Source organism: Stigmatopora nigra, chromosome 3, assembly GCF_051989575.1.
Source record: "Stigmatopora nigra isolate UIUO_SnigA chromosome 3, RoL_Snig_1.1, whole genome shotgun sequence".
NCBI classification, from domain to species: domain Eukaryota; kingdom Metazoa; phylum Chordata; class Actinopteri; order Syngnathiformes; family Syngnathidae; genus Stigmatopora; species Stigmatopora nigra.
This window is the reverse complement of record NC_135510.1, coordinates 17,584,407-17,601,719: the sequence shown is the minus strand read 5'-3', so window position 1 is coordinate 17,601,719 and position 17,313 is coordinate 17,584,407. Positions and strand designations below refer to the sequence as shown.

At 38.0% G+C, this 17,313-nt stretch overlaps 1 long non-coding RNA gene across 2 annotated transcripts in view; it reads left to right on the top strand.

Annotated features, from left to right (window-relative positions):
- Positions 1 to 17,313, top strand: part of LOC144194824 (uncharacterized) — a 58,264-nt gene that overhangs the window by 567 nt on the left and 40,384 nt on the right. For both annotated transcript variants that reach the window (XR_013325995.1, XR_013325994.1), the window contains exon 2: positions 16,111 to 16,230. This is a non-coding gene — a long non-coding RNA (uncharacterized LOC144194824). The remainder of the gene's footprint in view (positions 1 to 16,110; positions 16,231 to 17,313) is intronic.

The following is a 17,313-nucleotide window of genomic DNA, read 5'->3' as shown; positions in this document are numbered from 1 at the left end:
TCAAAATTCACACAATCTGCCATCTTACTTACGCATTTGATTGTGATTCATCTGAGTTACAACTTCTGACGAATGATTCGTCTTGTGCGACTTCAGCATGGCAATTAATTTGTAATTGATTGCATAGGTAACCTCTATTTTATATAATATAATATATACAGGGTGTCTCAAAAAAATGTACTCACTTTTAGAATAAAATGTACTCACTTTTAGAATAAAAGGTCATTCTAAAAGTCAGTAATTTTTTTGAGACACCCTGTATATATATAAAACAATTCTTAATTTTTTTAATTATTAATTGAAATGTATCCATATATATATATTTTAATGTATTTGTTTTTCTATTTTTTTAAATGTATACATATATTTTTATGTATATATATTTTTTAATGTGTATATATATATGTATATTTTTTTAAATATATATATATACACATATATTTTTTTAAATATGTATATATAAATATATTTTGGGGCTTGTTTTTTAGTAGAGTAACTTCTGATTGTGAATATCAGCGTGAATTTTTAAATTTTTTGATGAATTTACAAAAATATTATTAAAAAATCCATGATGTAGTGAACCCATGATATCTGAGGGATTACTGTACTCACATTTTTGTTTAAGCTAACGCGTCTACCCTGCTACAATCAACAGAATGCACAAATTAGCGCGCTACACAAAAAATAATACAACATTTTGACAACCTCCAAATAGCCAAACTTATTTCAAACATAACATTGCTTTCCGAAATGAACCTTTTATCAAGATGCCTAACGAAAAATCCCTATAATTACAAACTTAAATATACCCAGTGTATTTACATGCATTTTTTAAATTGAAATTTGGGGTAGTTGAAACCCTTTGTGATGCTGGCAGTAAATTCGACTGTGGTTCGGCATGCAGATGTTGCCCACTGGCGCCAAACGGTGGCCTGAATGCTAATGGGATGTTGTAATGAGACCTTTGAAGTCGGCAAAAGCACACTGTTACAGAATGGTAATGCGGAGAATAAAAACTCCTCCTATTTGAACGGTGAGCGCTTTATGAGCTTTCTCTCCGACGCCGCATTTCTCTCTACCCACCACTTCGCTCCGATAGATCCGCCATCGCAACTCGGCCCTGCGAAAAAAAAAACGACGTAGCGATCCGTGGGAAAAGAACGAGTACGAGGACCCAACAGGGATGGAGCTGGATTATTGGTTTAAAGAGAAGCGGTGAGAGTGGAGAAAAAGAAGAATACACGAATATGTGGGCGTCAAACTGTTGCGGGCCGCTTCGTTGTTACCGGTTTCCTCCGGATTGCCTTTAAAGCGATGCAGGATGTTCAATAACAAAATGTTGAATATTTCCTATTACAGTTATAACTTGAGATATGAGCTTAATGCTTTTCACGACTGTGCTCTTATGTCAAATCAAAAGTTATCATTTAAAATGACTAAAAACTAATTACTCTGTTCCAAACCCTCTGAAAAAATAAACACCAAAATTAGGATATTAGAATGGAAAGACATGTTTTTAATTGGGTTATCGATATTAAAAGAAGCCCCGCCCTCTTGTCGTGTATATCACTGCGGAGCCACCTCGTGGCCGCATGGTATGCTCTTATCTCAAAATTTTCTCGTATCTCAAGGTAAAAATGTGTTCTGAATTTTCCTCATATCTCAAGGTAAAAATGTGCTTGGAATTTTCCTCATATCTCAAGGTAAAAATGTGCTTGGAATTTTCCTCACATCTCAAGGTAAAAATGTGCTCTGAATTTTCCTCATATCTCAAGGTAAAAATGTCCTCTGAATTTTCCTCATATCTCAAGGTAAAAATGTGCTCTGAATTTTCCTCATATCTCAAGGTAAAAATGTGCTCTGAATTTTCCTCATATCTCAAGGTAAAAATGTGCTCAGAATTTTCCTCATATCTCAAGGTAAAAATGTACTCTGAATTTTCCTCATATCTCAAGGTAAAAATGTACTCTGAATTTTCCTCATATCTCAAGGTAAAAATGTGCTGTGAATTTTCCTCATATCTCAAGGTAAAAATGTGCTCTGAATTTTCCTCATATCTCAAGGTAAAAATGTGCTCTGAATTTTCCTCCTATCTCAAGGTAAAAATGTGCTCTGAATTTTCCTCATATCTCAAGGTAAATATGTGCTCTGAATTTTCCTCATATCTCAAGGTAAAAATGTGCTGTGAATTTTCCTCATATCTCAAGGTAAAATGTGCTTGGAATTTTCCTCATATCTCAAGGTAAAAATGTACTCTGAATTTTCCTCATATCTCAAGGTAAAAATGTGCTCTGAATTTTCCTCATATCTCAAGGTAAAAATGTGCTCTGAATTTTGCTCATATCTCAAATGTCTCGTATGTTAGGACACTCATATGTCAAGGTATTACTGTATCAGCATTCCTTAATGTGTACGCATTTGTGCATTTTATTTTGGGCAAAATTCATCTTATTTTTCATTTTCTGAACCGCTTCATCCTCATTAAGTTAGCTAGGGGTGCCAGAGCCTATCCCAGCTGACCCCAGGGGCCAGCCAATCGCAGGACAGCAAAAAACTTAAAAACTACTACTGAAAACTACTAAAATGTACTTTTATTTCTGCATTGTGTGAATATTTCCAAATTTTTGAATGTGGGAGGAAACTGGAGTACCTGTAGAAAACCCACACAGGTGAACATGCTTACTCCACACAGATGTACATGACCTGGATTTGAACCCAGAACCCCACAGCTGTGAGGCCAACACGCTAACCACTTGCCCCACCGGGCCACTAATTTAATTTTACACGCCACGAAAAATAATGCCACTCATTTGACACCTGTTTCTCAACTTAAACACGCCCACTTTTGCCTTCTGAAAAAGAACATAAACTGAGTTCAGCTATCAAAACAGTGTCATTTCTTGTTTGAGAATTGACCAGGGACTTTTGTGTCTCTATCTGTCTTCCAAAAACACCGCAGAACAAAAATTAAAGTCGAAAAAGAACAACTTTAATCCACCCGTTTGCTAGAAAAGTGAGATTCTTTTACCCTACCGTCGCCTGCATTACGGTGATAGGTGAATGTCATTTTCAAACAATGACATCCTAACAAGCAGTTTAAATAAATGTCAACCTGGAGACACCATTGTGCTGGCTTCTTTGTGCGCTTTTGCTGTAATTGTCGACAACCTTGAGAATGTTGACAAGCCACAGACTCGCTTTAGTTCCTTTCCTACTTGACAAAGTCATTAGAACTCAACAAAAAAAACTTCTTTACTGCATTGGATCAGTGCAGTTTAGCTTGTGGACTTCAATAAAAATAAAAATAAAGCATTCCAACAGTGTGTTTGAGTTTGATTTATTTAATAAGGGACTGTACATAATAATAAACATATTTATATTCATGTTAATGAGCATATATTTGTAAATATGTGAGATTGTAGCCAAAGGGCTAATTTCATCTTTAGTCCCTTGTGTAGGTTGAGGTGAAATGATAACATACACACCCACACACCCACAAGTAGCACAGTTTTAAACAACTTTGTGATCGCAATTTTGTTGGTCTAACAGCCAGGCTTTAAGATGATTGGCCAAGAGGTTCACGTATGTTAATTGGTATTGAGTTCCAGGTATGAACAGAGGAAGGGCTTTGGATAATTTAGTACTCTTTTAGAAGGGAACTACACAGTCACCTCTAGAGCCAGCCCTTGTTAATGTGTTGGATTTTTTTTGTATAAAATCTTGCAGTGGAGGAGGAGCTATGTTTTGGAAGATTTTGTAAACTAATATTACTTGATTTCAAGTCGTGAGTCCATTAATTTTGGCAGATGTAACTGAAACAAGCACTTTTTTTAAGGGAATTACACAGTCACCTCTAGAGCCAGCCCCTTGGATTTTTTTTGTACAAATTCTTGCAGTGGAGGAGGAGGTTTGTGTTTTAAACTAAGCATATTTGATTCAAATTCATGATTCCACAATTTTTTGCAGAGGTAAGGTACCGTATTTTCAGGACTATAAGGCGCACTTAAAAGTCTTACATTTTCTCCAAAATAGACAGTGCGCCTTATAATCCAGTGCGCCTTATATATGGAAAAAACTGAAAACCAAAAACGAAAAACCACCACTGTCGGTATTAAAAAAAACAAACGCCTGAACTGAAACAATACTGTTAAATATGCAGATTCCATCTTAGTTTACAAAATCTTCCATCATATAACTCCTCCCCCATTTTATACCAAAAAATCCAAAACATCAACAATGGCTGGCTCTAGAGGTGACTGTAGTGAGTCCTTCATACCTGGAAGTCAATAGCAATTACCGTATTTTCACGACTATAAGGCGCACTTAAAAGTCTTACATTTTCTCCAAAATAGACAGTGCGCCTCATAATACAGTGCACCTTATAATACAGTGCGTCTTATAATACAGTGTGCCTTATAATACAGTGCGCCTTATATACGGAAAAATGTCATTCATTGAGGGTGCGCCTTATAATGTGGTGCGCCTTATAGTCGTGAAAATACGGTATTTGACAGTGCGGGTGTGTTTTTAGCTTTCTCTTCTGGCTTTCTTCTTTACACTTATTTTTTATTCTTCCCTTAAATCACACCCATTACAGCCCATTTCCATGCCAGCATTTGCACTCTGGGACCTCTACCACACTTTAAAACTGTTTCTGTTTCATGGTGCTTTTCGTTAGCACTCTTGCAACCGGGTTTTTTTTTTCCCCAAAAAACTTCCCCACACCCCTTTCAACAGCCCACGTGTCACTGTTCCCTTGCCTTATTTTCCCTCTAAATTGTTTTTTTTAAGGCGATAATAAGGCTATAACTGACAGTAAGCGAAGGAAGAAAACAATGGGTTGCGTTTTAGAAGTTCGTCATGCACACTAACGAAAGTCATTTGGTGGCGTAAACCTCGTTTTTGTGAGCCATTTGGGCAAGTTTTTAGATGAAAACAGCATAAAAATATTTCTAAAATGGGAACGAAAATGGATGTTCTTGTGATATTGTTTTATATATTCAATTAAAACCAGGAATACAGAAAAAATGTTCAAACTAAGGAGCTAACGTTGAACCCTTATTCATGCATTAGATAACAGATTTTTTTAAAAAGTGCATTAAAAAACACTTTTGGGGAAATGCAGTAGTGGACAAACTAGCTAAAGCAGCGAAAAATGAACAAAAAAAGTTACTAGACTATCACCTTAGTTTCTTTCCAGTGAAATTTAAGGTATTTTTTTCCATATATAAGTCGCAGCACAAAATGAAGATGGCAATAAATAGTCACACTGCAGTATAGGACATTTTTAGAGGGGCAAATCTACATTTTTATCCAAAACGAAAAACAAACATATGTTAATGTAATAATGATACAATGGGAAACAACTGGCTCAAGAAGCAAAACATTATTTCAGATATTTCAAGACTTAAAAAAATAGAGGAAAAACAATACATTTACCGTATTTTCACGACTATTAGGCGCACCACATTATAAGGTGCACCCTCAATGAATGACATCTTGTCCATATATAAGGCGCACTGTATTATAAGGTGCACTGTATTATGAGGCACACTGTCTAATTTGGGGAAAATTTAAGACTTGTGAGCCTTATAGTGGTAAATATACAGTAATTGCTATTGACTTCCAGGTATGAAGCACTCACTACTTTACAGTCACCTCTAGAGCCAGCCATTGTTGATGTTTTGTATAAAATCTTGCAGTGGGGGAGGAGCTATATGATGGAAGATGTTGTAAACTAAGATGGCATCTGCATATTTAACAGTATTGTTTCAGTTCAGGTGTTTGTGTTTTTTTAATATCCGACAGTGGTGGTTTTTCCTTTTTGGTTTTCTGTTTTTTCAATATATAAGGCGCACTGGATTATAAGGTGCACTGTCTATTTTGGAGAAAATTTAAGACTTAAGTGCGCCTTATAGTCGTGAAAATATGGTACACATAATTTACAGCCAAAAAACTGACCAATACAGTAATTTATTTCAAAATAGAGGAAATATACGCAAAAAAACACAAAACAAGTTTTATTTTGACGTCTATGAATGAAATTCAAGAAAACAAAAATACTTTAAGTAATATTCACCATCAAAAGAATTTAGATAAATTTCTGCAAAAAAATGCCAGCCAAACTATGGAAAAAGTGTAAAAATACACAATATTTATATATATTATATTTATTATATCAAACTTTAATGGCATATTCATTGAAAATACCGTCATTTTTCACCAAGTTGTCTCAATTTGATGGAGTATCCATATCTGACCCAATGTCAAAAAGTATTACATATAAAAATCAATAGAGTTCATGACAAACTGATCTCGGACCACAACTCACTATGGGTCCATAAAGGCATCACATCACGCAAGGTGCTTCGCTAACGAGACATATAAAAAATAAATAAAAGGTGTGCTTTCAATTTTTAGTGGCGCTTAAAGCGACTCATCTTTTTTCAAGCCCATCATTCCCCTACCGTCATTCCTTTCAATCTCATGGACGCACTTATGGCGGCTTTGACTTATGGAGTGCTTTCATGATGCGTGCCAGTGCCATTGAACCCGACCCGGGCCGGCAAAACACGACAGCAACGTGCTGACGGATGCTAATGTCAAACATCACCTTGCTGAGCCAAGTGGATCAAAGTGTAGCTGCAAGTATATATATTCAAATAAATATGAATTGTCCAATTGTAATCATATGTTTTCATCCATTTTCTGGTACTTGAAAGTGCTAGTGTTAAGTGTTTATTATTTTCGTATAATCTTGACGACGGCAATTGCCTCTTCATGCCTGTGACTCAACAATGTCAATATTAATTTAGAGAGAATTATTTTTCTGCTTTTGTATTGGATTTTGACCACTTATGGAGAAAAAATGACTCATGTTTTATATCTTTATAAAACATGATTAATGAATGTGTGTAGGTATGTTAAGATTCTCTCGCTACGTTTGTCCAAACCGTGCAATGTAGAGAGTTGGAAATTTGTATTGTGGCTAGGTCAAAACTAAGGAAATTTTTTGTAGAAAGTTTTCGAATGGAAATCAATGACACAACTTGAACATAATTGGGTCAATGTAAATGAATGGAGATGTTTTTTAATGGAATGAATTTATTGTTGTTATACAAGTATGAGATTTAAAGCTTCACCATGAAGTGCACAAATAAATAATCCATAATAAATACGCAGTCAACATAAGTAGTCAATTACATAAATAAGTGATCAACATAAGTAGTCAACAACATAAATATGGTAGTGAACATAAGTAGTCAACTACATAAATAAGTATTGAACATAAGTAGTCAACTACTTAAATAAGTAGTCAACATAAGTACTCCAAGATAAATAAGTAGTCAACATAAGTACTACAACATAAATAAGTAGTCAACATAAGTAGTCAACAACAAAAATAGGTAGTCAACATTATTAGTCAACAACAAAAATAGGTAGTCAACATGAGTAGTGAACAACATAAATAGGTAGTCAACAACATAAATAGGTAGTCAACAACATAAATAGGTAGTCAACAACATAAATAGGTAGTCAACAACATAAATAGGTAGTCAACAACATAAATAGGTAGTCAACAACATAAATAGGTAGTCAACAACATAAATAGGTAGTCAACAACATAAATAAGTAGCCAACATAATTAGGCAACAACTTAAATAAGTAGTCAGCATAACTAGTCAACAATATAAATAAGTAGTCAACATAGATAAGTAGTCAACAACATAAGCAGTCAACACAGATAAGTAGTCAACCCAGATAAGTACTCAATGTCAGTAGTCAACATATCTAAGCAGTCAGCAACCTAAGTAGTCAACATAGACAAGTAGTCAACATACATAAGTAGTCAACATAGTCAACAACATAAATAGTATTTGACATGAATTAAAGAATGTTGACATGTATGTTTTTGTCACTATTCTTAAATCACGTGTGACGATTGGCGCTTTGAAAAAAATCAGTGTATTTGGTTTACTCATTTTACACGTTTCCACATTATTTTTCCTCAGTCAGGGCATTCCCCTAACTCATAGTCCCAAAACTGCCCGGACTGATGTCAACTGACCTTAATGGCCAAATTAGCCCGTCAACTGGAATAAGAGGTTGACACCATCTCACCCCCCAGCCGTCCATTACAGCTGAAGCCACCGTGGCATCATCACAACGGACTAAAACGCTAAATCCACCAGCCGTGGTGTGTCTTTCTACCGCTGTTTTCTTAAATGCCAGCGTCAGTCAGCGATAGGTCAGGACAACAAGCACTTAAATACGGCTTGTCGCTGATTAATGAGAGGTGTTGCTGGTGGTGGTGGTGGTGGTGGTGGGGGATGTTTTGTAAATAGCCGCGGGTGAGTCAGGCAGGCGTTCGGGCACCTCTGGGAACGTGTTTGGACTGACGGCAAATCCAATCAGATCCCGGCGAGCCCACAGTGGCCCAATTTGCCACCGCTACGGCATTAAGAGGCACCGATGGACTAATGGTAGCAGATTAGCGTCACTTAGCACAAGATTGGTGTTCGCACGTCGCTTTATTCGATGAGAGGCCAAGTGTTGATTGGACGACTGTGAGGAGGTAGTGGTGGCGTCCAGTCTTGGATATTACCACGCGGTGGGAAATCAGTAATGTCATACATGGTGTTTGTTGAGTAAAATTGCTTAGTTAGGGAATTGGGTAAGGATGTTGGAAATAAAAATGTGATGTGTTAAGGTTGCATGAGAGCTTTTTGGTTGATTTATAAACTATGAGAAACTTTTTTAAAAGTCAGTGACCAATCGATTTAAAGATGGCTGGACCGGGCCGATTGGTCCATTGCATTTGAGATAAAATCATTCAAGATTAAAAGGTTTTAGCCGGCTGAGGGTTGAAAGGATCAAGCGGGAAAATGGTTTTGGGGTTTGAATGGGAATAAATGATTGACGTCTAGTTTTTGATAGGAAATGAATTGTGTCAAAATAAAATGTTCCAGAGTTGCAGAGGTAGGTTAAGTGACGTTGGGTTATGTGAAAAATGAAGGGTTATGTTACATTGTGTTATGTTACATTGCGTTATGTTACGTTGTGTTGTGTTACATTGCGTTATGTTACATTGCGTTATGTTACATTGCGTTATGTGTACATTGCGTTGTGTACATTGCGTTATATTACATTGTGCTATGTTACATTGCATTATGTTACATTGTGGTATGTAACATTGCAGTATGTTACATTGCGTAAAGTTACATTGCGTTATGTTACATTACTTTATGTTGCATTGCGTTATGTTACATTGCTTTAGGTTACACTGCTTTAGGTTATATTACATTATGTTACATTGCGTTGTTACATTGCGTTATGTTACATTGCGTTATGTTGCATTGCGTTATGTTACATTGCGTTATGTTGCATTGCGTTATGTTACATTGCGTTATGTTACGTTACTTTGCGATGTTATGTTATGTAAAAAAAATAAGCATTATGTTACATTGCGTTATGTTGCATTGGTGTATTTTGTGTTGCTCTACGTTGGTTATGCTATGTAAAAAAATAGAGCATTATGTTATAAGGCGGTGAAAGAATTTATGCCAAAATAAAATGTTCAAGAGTTCCAGAGTACGTTACGTGACGTGTTCCGCAAAAAAATGTAGCGTAATGTTACATTGTGTTATGTTATGTTACATTGTGTTATGTTACACTGTGATATGTTATGTAAAAAAATTAAGCATTATGTTACATCGCGCTGTTACGCCTCTTTGCGTTATGTTATGCCAAACAATTGAAGCATTATCATATATTTTAAAAATATTTATTATGTTACATTGTTTAAAAAAAATCTATTATTTCACTTTGCGTTGTGCTAAAAACAAAGTTTTATGTTACGTTGTATTACATGAACTAAAAAATGACCTCTTCAGTACTTACACAATGTTATGTTAGGTTAACTCATGATATGTTATGTTATGTGAGTACACAATTCAGTGCTTTTAGAGTTTTTTTGCGCATCATACATAGACCAAATAGATACATGTGTACATTAGAAGCACAGATTGTATTTTAAGACCCACAAATGCGTCATCGGCTTGGTTTGACAACTTGGATGTCTGTGGTCTGGAGAGTAATTGCTCCTATTAGTCCAGAGTGTGTCTTTGTCTCCTGCCTAATTCATTTTCTCTCATCCGTGCCCAGGTGGGAGGATCCTTTGTCCACTTCTTTTTCTCCTTCTTCTGCTTCTTTTTGTTCTGCTGCTTGACACAAAGCAGACGGCGCGGGGGCCCGATTGTTTGTTGTGTCGCTGTGATGAAGAGGATGATTTAGAGCGCTGTGGCACCGGGCCCTGACCAACGAATCTTTTAATTCCCTCACATGGTTTTTTTTTTTGTGCTGGCTTTTCAAGGACAAGAGGCAGGAAAATGTTATTAGCAGTTAGAAAAGTAACTGTAGCGTCAGTAGCCTTGCGAGGTAAATACTCCTGGCCCGATTCATTGATTCATTGTACAGTCACGTCTTGCCAACCAAAGTGTATAACTGATTTGATGATTGAGCCAATCAGATGCAGTCGTGACCAGGAAGCCGCTATCTGCTCGGATACGATGGTGGAATGAATAAGTGAATAAGTTGTGCTCCAGTTTAAGTCATAGAAGAAGCTAAACTATGGGAAGATTGTGTGATGTTCTGTCCGAAAAGAAATCTCGAGTATTTTCTTTACTATAAGGCGCATATTTGATGAATGGCTTATCTTATAATTTGATTTAGATGTATGGTGCGGTGGATTGTAAGAGGAAGTAATAGTAATGAAGGAGGTAGTGATATTGGTTGTATTAATAGTAGTAGTGGATTGCGTTATACAGTCATTAGAATGTGCTGTGGTAGTAGATAGTTGAGGTAGTGGTAGTGGAAGTTGTAGTTGAGGTAGTGGTAGTTGTAGTTGAGGTAGTGGTAGGTGAGGTAGTGGTAGTTGTAGTTGAGGTAGTGGTAGTGGAAGTTGTAGTTGAGGTAGTGGTACTGGAAGTTGTAGTTGAGGTAGTGGTAGTGGTAGTTGAGGTAGTGGTAGTGGTAGTTGAGGTAGTGGTAGTTGAGCTAGTGGTAGTTGTAGTTGAGGTAATGGTAGTTGTAGTTGAGGTAGTGGTAGTTGTAGTTGAGGTAATGGTAGTTGTAGTTGAGGTACTGGAAGTTGTAGTTGAGGTAGTGGTAGTGGTAGTTGAGGTAGTGGTAGTGGTAGTTGAGGTAGTGGTAGTTGAGCTAGTGGTAGTTGTAGTTGAGGAAATGGTAGTTGTAGTTGAGGTAGTGGTAGTTGTAGTTGAGGTAATGGTAGTTGTAGTTGAGGTAATGGTAGTGGTAGTGGTAGTTGAGGTAGTGGTAGTTGAGGTAGTGGTAGTTGAGGTAGTGGTAGTGGTAGTTGAGGTTGAGGTAGTGGTAGTTGAGGTAGTGGTAGTGGTAGTTGAGGTAATGGTAGTGATAGTTGTTGTTGAAGTTGAGGTAATGGTAGTGATAGTTGTAGTTGAAGTTGAGGTAATTGTAGTTGAGGTAATTGTAGTTGGTTGTTGTAGTTGTAGTGATAGTTGTGGTAGTGGTAGCAGTAGTTGTGGTAGTGGTGATGGTAGTAGTGGTGGCGGTGGTGGTAGTAGTGGTGATGGGGGTAGGAGTGGTAGTAGTAGCGATGATGCTCAGAGTGGTAGTAGTGTTAATAGTAGTTGTAGTAGGTGGATGTTATACTTATTCACTAGATGAGCTTGTAGTAGTAGTAATGGTTAAGGGTTGGGTGATACATCCACTGTGTTAAAGGGAATTTCATACAGTGATTAACGATATAGATTCATATCTGAGGCACACTGCTGGTCTCTGAGTTGTGCCTTATAATGGGGAAAGTACAGTACTTAAAAACGTCAGCTAGAGTCGTCGACCCCTGCCATTGTGTGCTTGTTCCATTCCCAGCTCACTTTCCGTCTGTCCCGTTTCAATGGGATCGCTTTGTGCCAACTTCTCCACCACATGGACAAAGACCATATGTGTTTCCTGAGCAAAAGGCCATCACTCTCGCTAATTAGCTGTTCAAATCACCTCTGAGGCTCTTTCCCTCCATCCAGTCGCCCCCTAATTTTAACAACACCCCTCGGAATTTTAGCTGAAGTCTTTGTCCCGCTCGTTACGGAGGAAGACAAATTAGGCTCAACCTGGACGGTTGTCCCTATAACTGTTGTTGCTCCTCCTCTTTTAGGCTGATGAAGTGATGAGGGAAGACCTGATAAACTAGTGTATTGCCCCAAATATAAGACGACACCCTCTTTTTCAAGACCTAAGTATAAAAAGACCAAATGTAATTTTTTACACACAAAAAAATGACAGTACTTCTGAAACAAATTAGAACAGTATATTGGACAAAAAAAACTTATTATTTAGCGCCATTCAAATCATGCAAAAACTGTCTATAACAGGCATGGGCAAACTACGGCCCGCGGGCCACATCCGGCTCGCTAGGCCTTTTAATCCGGCCGCCCGACGTTGTCCAAATAATGTTTTTTTTCCCCAAGATGGCGCTGTAACGCGGGAGCCGGTGGCAGAAACTGTCTACTTTTAGTTGTTTTTGGTGATTTACAGCCCCGATATCTTTTTTAATTACATTTTAATATTCCTTAATACTACTTTACTTTACTTTGTACTTTATACTTTCTACTTTAATGATGAGTGATGATTATGTTAATACTTTAGTCCTTTTTCTCTATTTAAGTTCCATATGTACTGTTAACGGATGCACTTTTTTATATGTATCTTATCTTGTGCTGACCCGGCCCATCTGTCAAAATTTTAAAGTCAATCTGGCCCCCGGGACTAAAAGTTTGCCCACCTCTGGTCTATAACATATCTGAACATTTAAATATGTAAACAAAAGTGCACTCACATTGGTAAATAAATGTTTTTTTAAATGTAAATTAACCAATTTACTGTAACCAAACAACACAATTGCAATATGTGCATTAACCTTCAAAATATTTAACAATAGCTTGAAACATATCTGGCGCCATCTAGCTTTATGAACGACTATAACTTCTAGACCCGAATTTAAGACGACAGACACTTTTTCAGTCTTATTTCAATGCAAAAAAAAGCATTGTCTTATATTCAGGGCAAAACTGTATTTTTTTATAATGTCACACAATGTTGAATTGGCAGCTGACTATGCTAATGTAGCACATTAGAAAGATCAAGACAGCTCTGAATACTGAATCATGAAGTGTGAAGGTAAGGCCAATTACTGCCTGTACACAAATGAAGAGAGTAGACTGTAATTGGGTCAGTACTTATTGCCTGTAACACACCTGAACTGAAGGGAAACAGCGTTCATCAATTCTACTCACTGCAGCACAAATTTAACATATACATCAAGACCATAATTAAGGCATTAGGATGGTGATGATCACTTTACAGAGTGTCAGATGATAAGTTGAAATCCCAGAAGGCACCGTTTTATTTTTAGTTGCTTTTTAATCTTTCATCTCACGTTTCTCCATTTTCTCTCATGAGTTGGCTTATTTGTTTTTTGAAGCAAATCAATGTAGTATACCTAAAAAAAATAGTCATTTTCTCAGCAGTGTCGTTTCATTTTCGTTTCTCATTCCGAAATGGGCGGAGCTACCTTTTCCAGGTCAATGATAAAAACCGGGTTCATAAGGAAGGAAAGTCGTTTAAAGTCTCACTATCGCCTCAGGGGGATGAATTCAATAGATTGGATGATGCTGAGCTACAGACGGTAGTATTTTTCTTTTAATGATAAAAAGAAAAAGCACAAAATATAGTTTTATCCCATTTTTATAGTGGCTAGAAAATCTGTTGTTGGTAGAAGTTATATACCCGAAGGTAGGATTTTTTGTGCATTTCAATTGCTGTTTTAATTGTTTTTGTTTGTGTTCAAGTAAGTGCATTGCAAAAAAGGCAGGGTGCCATTGGGTCATGGCGTCAAGGCGCCATTGCGTCATGACGTCAAGGTGCCATTGCGTCAAGGAGTCATTGCGTCAAGGAGTCATTGCGTCAAGGAGTCATTGCGTCACGGAGTCATTGTGTCACAGAGTCATTGCGTCACGGAGTCATTGCGTCACGGAGTCATTGCGTCACGGAGGCATTGCGTCAAGGAGTCATTGCGTCAAGGAGTCATTGTGTCAAGGAGTCATTGTGTCAAGGAGTCATTGTGTCAAGGAGTCATTGTGTCAAGGAGTCATTGTGTCAAGGAGTCATTGCGTCAAGGAGTCATTGCGTCACGGAGTCATTGCGTCACGGAGTCATTGCGTCACGCAGGCATTGCGTCAAGGAGTCATTGCGTCAAGGAGTCATTGCGTCAAGGAGTCATTGTGTTAAGGAGTCGTTGTGTCAAGGAGTCGTTGTGTCAAGGAGTCGTTGTGTCAAGGAGTCGTTGTGTCAAGGAGCCATGGCGTGAAGGTGTCATGGCGTCGGGGAGTCATGGCGTGAAGGTGTCATGGCGTCGGGGAGTCATGGCGTCGAGGAGTCATGGCGTCGGGGAGTCATGGCGTCGGGGAGTCATGGCGTCGGGAGTCATGGCGTCGGGGAGTCATTATGTCAAGGCGCCATTGCGTCAACTTATGCGCATACAAGCTATACCCTCAATATAATCAGCAGTTTTTGTCCGACAAAAGTGGCTTATATGTGCCACATTGCATTTGTAAAGTTTTTTTTAATCATTTAAAAATGGGAATTGCAATAATGAATAAGGAGAGCAATTGGCTGGAGTTGACAAGTGTGGTTTCTGAACTGATTTAGGGTTTGAGAAAGAAGCGTTTAGGAGGCACGTTTCTTCTTTTGAGCTCCTTTTCAATAAATGGCCGAGGACAAAAAAATCGAGCGCTTTCCCAACTCGACTGTTGTGGTGATGATTTGCAGTCAGAACCCCCGCCGAGCTGCAGACTATTCAAATACCAGGCAGTCCCACCCGGGAGCCTGTGGCAGGGAAAAGCTATCGTGACTTCTCCAAAAAAGCTCATCTTCAACTCGGCGGGTGCGCCGGTGTAAAACTCCTCTTTGCTTTTAGCTCAAAATGAGCCGAAAAATGATGTCCCACAAACCTTTTTTCTTCTCTCCCTCACATGTTGATAGGTATTTTTTTTTCTTTTCAGATATGGAAATGTCATTCATAAAATGAATTTGTCACTGGTTGGGAATGGCACACATGTAGTTTATAATGAAAATGGGGGGAAAAGAGCATGAAAGGTTGTATTTTCTATCATTGTAGAGGGGAGATCCAGGCCGGACATTTGGTCGCCCTGGACGTTTGGTAGACCGAACGGTTGGTCGACCGGACGGTTGGTCGACTGTATGGTTGGTCGCCCGGACGTTTGGTCGACCGGACGGTTGGTCGACCGGACGGTTGGTCGACCGGACGGTTGGTCGACCGGACGGTTGGTCGCCCGGACGGTTGGTCGCCCGGACGGTTGGTCGCCCGGACGGTTGGTCGCCCGGACGGTTGGTCGACCGGACGGTTGGTCGCCCGGACGGTTGGTCGCCCGGACGGTTGGTCGACCGGACGGTTGGTCGACCGGACGGTTGGTCGACCGGACGGTTGGTCGACCGGACGGTTGGTCGCCCGGACGGTTGGTCGCCCGGACGGTTGGTCGCCCGGACGGTCGGTCGACCGGACGGTTGGTCGACCGGACGGTTGGTCGACCGGACGGTTGGTCGCCCGGACGTTTGGTCCCCGGTCTTTTGGTCGCCAGTCAAATGGTGACGGAGAGTAAGCACTATTAATAGCTCTCAAAAAAAATGTAATATCTAAATATCTACTGTTTATTCATGAGAGAGAGAGTTTAATATCTAAATTTCTACTGTTTTCAACAGTACTTGCATATTAAACAGTACTTAAATATTAAACTCTCTCTGTCATGAATCATCAGTAGATATTTAGATATTAAACTCTTGTGAATATAATTTTGAAAGCTATGAGATTCAGTCATCATTTTTTGTCCAACAAAAGCGGCTTATATGCGAGTAATTCTGGTATGTTAGCTTTGGTCAATTTTCTTAATACAATATGATTTCTGAGTATGTGGGATGATGCATAATGTATCCCAAAAGAGCAATTTGGACTTAAATTTCTCACTTACTCCATTTTTTCTTGTCTTCTTGCCTCAGGCAGCCCACAAGCGACATTTCAAAGATGAAGACTTGTTAATAGGAGAGGAAAGAAATAAGTGGAAAGTCATCTGTGAAAATTTCTGTCATCTTTTGGGTGTCATGTTGGATCGTCAGAAGGTAAGATTGCTTTGAGATACATTAAAATCTGGTGTGTGCTAGTCAAAACTTAATAAATGAAACTAATGCTTGGATGGCATCCAAATAAATATAGAATTAGCTTTTCGCATTAAATAATAGGCAACAGCTGGAAAATGGATGAATTGATTAATTAAAAAATAGGATATTTAGCAAGGTAAGTCTACCAAAACCTTAAATAATAATTGACTAGCGAAAAATGTGCTTTTAACTATAAATCAAATTGGAAGAACTTCAGTGTGAATCAATGGCATGATGGACAAATGCAGATCTGATGGCCAATCAATAGCGCAGTCTACTTTTTGAACAAAATCCAAACAAAATCGAATTAACATGCGGTAGGGACTAATTCAGGATACAGAGTGACTTTCATTGAAAAGGAATAGATGGATTATTTTGGGCTTATATCTGTGTTTTGTCAGTTTTTTCTTTCTTATTCCAATTTGGGGAGTTTGTGCTTTTGTTGTACTCTACTATAGTACAAATATTATTAGGGAAATTAGCTATTACTAAAATGTTGGTTTTATTTAACACACTGCTGAAGAAAACTGGTGAGAATCCAAACATGTTTTTAAAAAGAAAGTGAGCTTTCAAAATAAGTGAACGTTTTGACAAAATGTAAAACTTGACGTTGCGTTTCGGCAAGGTAAGTTAAAGTGGCGAACCAAAACTGAATACTTTCAATATTTTTGTTTATTTTCCATGTAAATTGCTGGAAATTGTTTCATTTTCTAAATGATTTTTGTCATTATGCGTATTTTGTATGGTTTGGTAAAGACTGACAAAGCAAACTACTAAGAAAAAATTTAACAGATGGGTGGGGTCAGCACAAGATTTGATACATATAAAAAAGTGCATCCGTTAACAGTACATATGAAACATAAACGGACTAAAGTATTAACATAATCATCACTCATAATTCAAGTAAAAAGTATAAAGTACAAAGTCAAGTAAAAAGGAATGTATTAAGTAATATTAAAATGTCATTTAAAAAAAGATAGAGGGGCTGTAAAACACCAAAAACAAATAAGAATGGACACAGCTACTGCCACTGGCTTCTGCGTG